The sequence below is a fragment of the Nycticebus coucang genome, chromosome 5, assembly GCF_027406575.1.
Source record: "Nycticebus coucang isolate mNycCou1 chromosome 5, mNycCou1.pri, whole genome shotgun sequence".
Taxonomy (NCBI): Eukaryota; Metazoa; Chordata; class Mammalia; order Primates; family Lorisidae; genus Nycticebus; species Nycticebus coucang.
Window position 1 is genome coordinate 59790987 of NC_069784.1, and position 7261 is coordinate 59798247.

Here is a 7261-nt window from a genome sequence, read left to right on the forward strand (position 1 = left end):
TGGGCCTCTTCAACATTTCCACTTGATTTTGGTTAAGTCTTGGAAGGTGATGTGCTTCCAAGTCACGGTCAACTTCCTTCAGATTTTCATATTTCTGAGAGTAAAGTTTCTTGTAATATTCATTAAGGATTTTTTTGATTTCTGAGGAGACTGTTGTTATTTCGTCTTAGTTGTTTCTGATTGATGAGATTATAGATTTTAGTCTTTTTTTCCTGATTAGGTTGGCCAAAGGTTTATCTATTTTGTTGACCTTTTCAAAAAACCATGTTTTTGATTTATTGATGTGTTGTATTATTTTTTTGTTTTCAATTTCATTTAGTTATGCTCTGATTTTGGTTATTTCTTTTCTTCTACTGGATTTGGGGTTGGAGTGTTCTTCCATTTCCAGTCTCTTGAGATGTCCCATTAAGTTGCTTACTTCCTCTCTTTCCGTTCTCCTGAGGAAGGCTTGCAGTGCTATAAATTTCCCTCTTAGAACTGCCTTGGCGGTGTCCCAGATATTCTGATAGTTTGTGTCTTCATTGTCGTTTTGTTCCAAAAATTTGGCAATTTCCTTCTTGATCTCATCTCTGACCCAGCTATCATTCAGCATAACGTTATTTAACTTCCATGTTTTTGTGTAAGTATGCAGATTCCTGTTGTTACTCATCTCAAGTTTTATTCCATGATGGTCTGAGAAGATGCAAGGAATAATTTCTATTCCTTTAAATTTACTGAGGTTAGACTTGTGAGCTAAGATGTGATCGATTTTGGAGTAATTTCCGTGGGCTGATGAGAAGTATGTGTATTCAGTTTTGTTGGGATGAATATTCTGTAGATGTCTGCTAAATCTAAATGCTGGATGGTTAGATTTCAATCTAGAATTTCCTTACTCATCTTTTTGTTGGAGGATCGATCCATCACTTCCAAAGGAGTGTTAAAATCTCTGACCATTATGGAGTTGGGGGAAATCAAGTTGCTCATGTCTGTGAGAGTTTCTCTTATAAATTGAGGTGCATTCTGGTTGGGTGCATAGATATTAGTAATTGAAATCTCATCATATTGAGTCTTACTTTTAACAAATATGAAGTGACCATTTTTGTCCTTCATTACTTTTGTTGGTATAAAGCCTATTGTATCTGCAAATAAAATTGCAACACCTGCTTTTTTCTGGTTACCATTTGCCTGAAATATGGATGACCATCCTTTCACCCTGAGTCTGTATTTGTCTTTTAAGTTAAGATGTGACTCTTGTATGCAACAAATATCTGGCCTGAGTTTTTGTATCCAGTCAGCTAACCTATGTCTCTTTAGAGGACATTTTAAGCCTTTCACATTAATGGAGAGTATTGATAAGTGTGGTCAGATTTTGGGTATTGAGTTTTTCAAAAGTCCAGTGGGCATTTTTAATCCTTTTGCCATTGTGGAAGTTGGAGTCTGATCAGAAGTTTCTGAGTGAGTTTACTGTTGTAGTATGTGATTGGGTTGGTTATTATGGAGGATAGGTCTGAGAATATCCTGAAGAGCTGGTTTGGTTATGGCAAATTTCTGCAACATATGATTGTCATTAAAGTATTTAATTTCTCCATCATAAATGAAACTCAGTTTAGCTGGGTACAAGATCTGGGGTTGAAAGTTATTTTGCTTGAGGAGATCAACGTTGTTGACCACCCTCTTCTGGCTTGAGAAGTTTCAGCAGAGAGATCTGCAGTCATTCTAATGTTCTTCTCTTTGAAGGTAATAGTTTTCTTTTGCCTGGCCGCTTTGAGAATTTTCTCCTTCATATTAACTTTAGTGAAGTTAATTATATTATGCCTGGGGGAATGTCTTATTGGGGTTGAGTCGTACTGGGGTTCTGAAGCTATCTGCTATCTGAATTTCAGGTTCTCTAGGCATGTCTGGAAAATTCTCTTTCATAATTTCATGCAGAAGGGCCTCCTCGCCCAGTGAGGCCACTTCATCTGTTTCGGGAATTCCTATGAGTTGGATATTTGCCTTCTTTGAGTTATCCCAGAGCTCTCTGAAAGAATTTTCCATTTTTGCTCTCCATTTCTCTTCCTCTTTGAGAGTTTGGGAGCATTCAAAGGCTTTATCCTTGATGTCGGAGATCCTTTCTTCTGCTTGGTCCATTCTGTTGCTAAGGGATTCTACTGTATTTTTCATATCTTTGAGGGCTTCAAATTTTTACTTCTGTGTGTCTAAGTCTTTGGTGGTTTTGTCTTTAAATTCGTTAAATTCTTGAGACAGCTTTTGAATTTCTCCACGAATTCCTAGTTCCATTTTATTAACTTGTTTGCCATTCAAATTCTGAATTCGATTTCTGACATCTCATCCAGTGTTTGTGAATGGGATCTTCAATTCCATCTGCCATATCTTTCCTTGGGGGGGGGGTTGATCTATTGTGGTTATACATGTTACCAGAGTTTTTCCACTTATTCTGCCCCATGATTGTTTTAGTACCTTTGATTTCTCCCCTGGCGTTTTGTTGAGGAACCGTACAGTGCTGTGGCCTGAGAAACTGTGGCCCTGTTTTTTGTAGAGGTGCTAAGTGGTTCTGTCTTGTTTTCAGCTGGTTTCTATTTGATCCTAGTGAAACAGTTACTGTGGGTTGAAGTCTCAGCTGTGGAGAAATACCAGTAATTAAGTCACCCCACCCACCACAGGCAACAAATGGAAAAGGGAAATCAAACCTTCCTACAACCACACACCCAGGGCACCACCTGGACAGTCCCCAGGCGAGTGGCTCAGTTTAAAAGGTCCAAATCAATTGTCTCAGTTAGCAGCTGCCTCAGGTGGGAGAGTTCAAGAAATCCCTGGGAACTGGATCACAGGGGTGTGTTGACTGCTCTAATATGGCTAGCTCCAGTGATGCATGGAGTCAGGAAGAGCCACCCAGTAAATAGGTCAGTCTGGGAAGATTGATGCCTCCTTCCCCACCTTGCAGCTCTGTTACACCCAGTCACAGCTAGCACCACAGGGCTGTGACCCAGTCAGTTGTCTGCAGTAAGCAGATACTCCAGGGGTTTGCCCCTGCCGATGTCACAGGGTAGTCTGTGTTGGCTCATCTAGGCTGCTACTCTCTGTCTTTATCCAGCAGGGGTGTTGTGGCCTGTCAACCTCGGGCACTTGATGGAGGCTGGAGGTGTTCACTCATTTCCAGCCTCACCCCTAGTTTATGTTACTGGCTGAACAGAACAACCCTGTGGGAGTTTGTTTCTGACCCTGCTAAATTCCTCTGCAGAGGAGAGGCTGATTTGAGTTGCCAGAACCTGTGCCTCAGGCCCTGTCTTTAGTCCTGTGGGTTTGTATTCGCAGCACGATCAGTTGTCAGCTGTAGCCTCTTGGTCTCCTTTGTCTATAGGCTGGTGATCCCCAGAGGGCCAGGTGTGTCTTAGGCTCAGTAAAGCGGTCCCCTGGATCAGCCCCACCCTGGGAGTTTCCCGGCTCTGCGGGTGTGTTTTCTAGTCCCTGTGTTCTACCCAGGTCAGTGCCACCTCAGGCAAACCATTTACTCACGGGGCATGTGTTTCAGTCCCAGGTCTGTTCCATGGTGGTTGCCATCTGAGAGGATGCTCGGCCTCATCTGGTTGCCCAGGAAGACAGGAGGAGAGGCTATGGGATATCTGGGAGTGGGCCTTGTTATTGCTGAAAACGGCTGTTGCTCTGCACCTCAGGGCACCACCACTCCAGTGTAATTCCCTCTGAGCCGACCATCGTCTTCGCGCTCCTTTGCTACAGAGTCAGCACTGGCGAGCTGCAGTCTAGGTCCTGTCTACACCTCTCGAGAGTTCACCCAAGAATCTGGACTCCTGGGGGGGCAGGTCTCCAGATCACAGAGTGAGAGTGGAGGGGAGTGCTAGGAGCTCAGAGTTGCAGGTCGTAACACCAAGCTCATTGAGACCAAATAAACAAATAAACAGACACAAAGGTTACTAGGCACACGGGCCCATAGATCTGTATCTATGACAGATCGGACATAGATAGATGGATGGAAACACATAGACATACAGGTAACAGCCTTGACAACAGCAATATAAGAACAACTGCAATAAAAATAGTGATAATCGTAAAATAATTGAAAGAAAAAGGAAAAAAAGAGAGAAAAAAGTAGTGTTAGTAGGAATGTTAAAAGAGAAGAAAGAAGAAATTAAAATTAGAAGACATAGAAATAAAAAATATATCTATATAAAAAGTAATAATAAAAAATTATGAAATCTCCTCTAAGAAAATGGTGAGGAAAAAACAGACAAAAACAAAACAAACAAACAAAAAACCCCACGAAAACCAAAAAAAAAAAAACCCCAAAACAAAACAAAACAAAAAAAAGGCACCAACTACAAAAATATTCGTGCATGTAGAAATATACCTATATATCTGCATGTCTGCTGTAGGGATCTGCCGCGCCCACGGCATTACCGCCGAAGCGAGGCGGCGCTGACCGCGTTTTAGAACGCTGGTAAGGAGGCTTGTGCTCCACGGAGCTTCGCCCCCAGCGACCCCTGCACAAACGGCATCAGAAACGGTGCTCTACGTGCCAAGTCACCCGCAGGAGCTTGAACGACCGTGGCAGCCTTTAAAATTTATTACTTTGTTTTTCTTTAGCATAGGTCTGTGTGCTCTGATACTAATCACAATGTGCTTTCTCAAGGCTGGACCCACCGCACTACAGGATAAGATAAGGCACGAGCCTGCTAGACTCAGTGCCGCCTATAAGTCAGGCACTAAAACGTTTAAGTAATAAATACCATCACAGTAAATACCAATGATTTAGGAGTAAAACAATTTCACAACCATGAGTGAGTTAAATTTTGTACTGTTTATTTTAGGTATGCTTTTAACTGTCATCAATTATGAACAGAGACAGAGTAATTACATTGCCAAAAATATCTAAAACAATCAGAGCTTACCTAAGCACGAAAACTGCAACCGTAAAGAAAAAATTTGTAACTTTCCCAGTAATTCAGAATGAGCCTTGTGTAACCCATGACGCCCCCTGCCTGTGAGCAGAAGTGTATAAGTACTTGCATAAGTTTCACAGTAAAGTCGCAGCTGCATACTCCAACCCGTAGTGTGTCGGACTGTCATTCCTGCGCCGACCTCTCAACCTTCCTCGCTCCTTCTCCCTGCTCTCCCTCGGACTGAAGCCCACCGACAGGGTGGACCGCGGCAGGGATCAACTTTCGTAGGAATATATTCATACTGCAATATACTTTCTGGACAGCAGGTGGCTTTGTGAGTGGTTCCCAGACTTATACCTGATTTACAGTTTATACTGTTACCATGATATCCACCTTCAATGGCCAATCGCTATTTTGGAATTTCTGTAAAAGTTTGTCACCTAAGAATTGTGTAACCTCCGCTGTTCTTTTCCAGACAGCACTTGCGACTGACCTTCCCACTCAGTGTAGGTGTCCACGGTTCTTAAGTCTTTCCATTCTGTTCCCAGGTTCTCCTGCAAACTGGCGACTGCAATTGGCTGTAGGGGGACTGGTGCTGAGTTCACGCGGTCGTTGGCGGGCTTGCGGTTTTATCTGCTTTGGCTGGCTCCTGGGGCTGAAGCCAAGTCTGTGGCTTTGGTAGCTTCACGGCTTTAGCAGCTAAAGCTGGGTCTGTGGCTTCAAGCCGGTTCCCGTGGTTGGAGCATTCGGGGGACTTATTCTGAGTTTTATGGTTGAGAGTTTCACTTTTGGATTGGCACCCGCCAGTTCGCTGCGCAGCCTGAACCGCCAGCCCCCTCCAACACCTGGGGGAGAGGTGCCCGCCCTTTTGGGTAGTTCAAAATGTCTGTTTTCTGGGCAGGATCCCTTCCCTTCAATTGTCCAACAGGTTGCGCAGCTCCCGTGGTTTTGAGTGGCTCACCTTTCGGATGCCTCCCTCAGTTCAGGAATAATTATTTGTCAATTGGGTTTTGTCAGCATTTACAAGCTGCTGACCTCCGTAGGGAGGGGCCTGGCACAGGCCGAGCAGGGAAGAATCTCTACAACAGAGCCTGTGATTTTAAATTACCCCTCATATATAGCAATCCACCAGTTCACTGGGCGTCTCCAGCTGTCTGTCCACTCCAATAATCCACACACAGGGACGGTCCAGACTGCCTTTCCTCTCACCTGATGGCTTGGGAGAGGTGGGTTACACGTCCATTCTGTGTGCCATCATGCTCCGTCCCCTCTTCAATCCTCTTAACATTGTCACCTTGGACTTACTAATTATTATTACAGAAACAATTTTCTGGTGTTTAATCACTGCTGGGCCTATTGACTGATATTGAAAAAATTCCTCTTCCCTCAGCCATCTGGTTTGTTAAGTTAATGAATATTTATTCAGTGCCCACAATGGGCCAGGCCCAGTCTCATTTACTATAGTTACTGATCTATGGTCAACAGCAACCAGCTACAATGTGAAAAATGGTCCTGAAAAATTCAACTGCATGAAGTTTAGGTTTGCATTATTCTGAGATTGATGAAATGCCTAGGTTGTGGCAGCCCAGCCAGCCTACCCAGCCTACTGTGGGTTCCAGGGTTCTACTGTCCCATTCTAATCCATCCCTTCCTGGCCATATTTGGCAGTGTCCATCCAGTGAGAGTTGTCTGCTTTGAAGTAATATAGAGGAAACAACTCTGCATCATGTGCCTAGCTATAGCATTGAGGTCACAGGCAAAAATTCAAAGAATTACCCTATTACTTGGCATTTATCTGAGCAGACTGGACCAGAGGCACACTGGAGACACTGACCTCATTTTCCCCTCCTCTCCTCCCAAGACCCAGCTGTTTGTCATTCCTCTGCCTCTATGGACTCTTCCCTACCACCTTGTAAAAGTTAGTAAGTGTAGCCATTCCTGATTTCAGGGTAAAAGATGGGCACCAATAGTAATTTTTTCTATCTTGAGATCATTAGTGGGGTTTTACTATACCTTCCTGAATGACAGCCTTGAACAATTTATAAAAACATCCTTTTATGATCAAGTCCAATGGATACATCAATTGAAAAATGTTGCTTGGAAATGTTTCCTCTCCAAATGCGCCAGGTTACTTTTTCTGAATTAAGTGTTACAAGATTAAGTCAAAGATCTAACATGGAATGGACAAGTTAGAAATGGATACGAGGTTTCCTTCCACATGTCAAGGAAAAAGTGAATATTTAGCTACATTCTACCAGCATGCACATCAGTTATAACAGAACAAAATACCAAAATCATTATCAGTTACTAAGAATGGAACTTCTTGCTTATATTTCTTTGCTCTCTCCTTCCTTTCTTCCCATCATACTTGCACTCAGATGGAC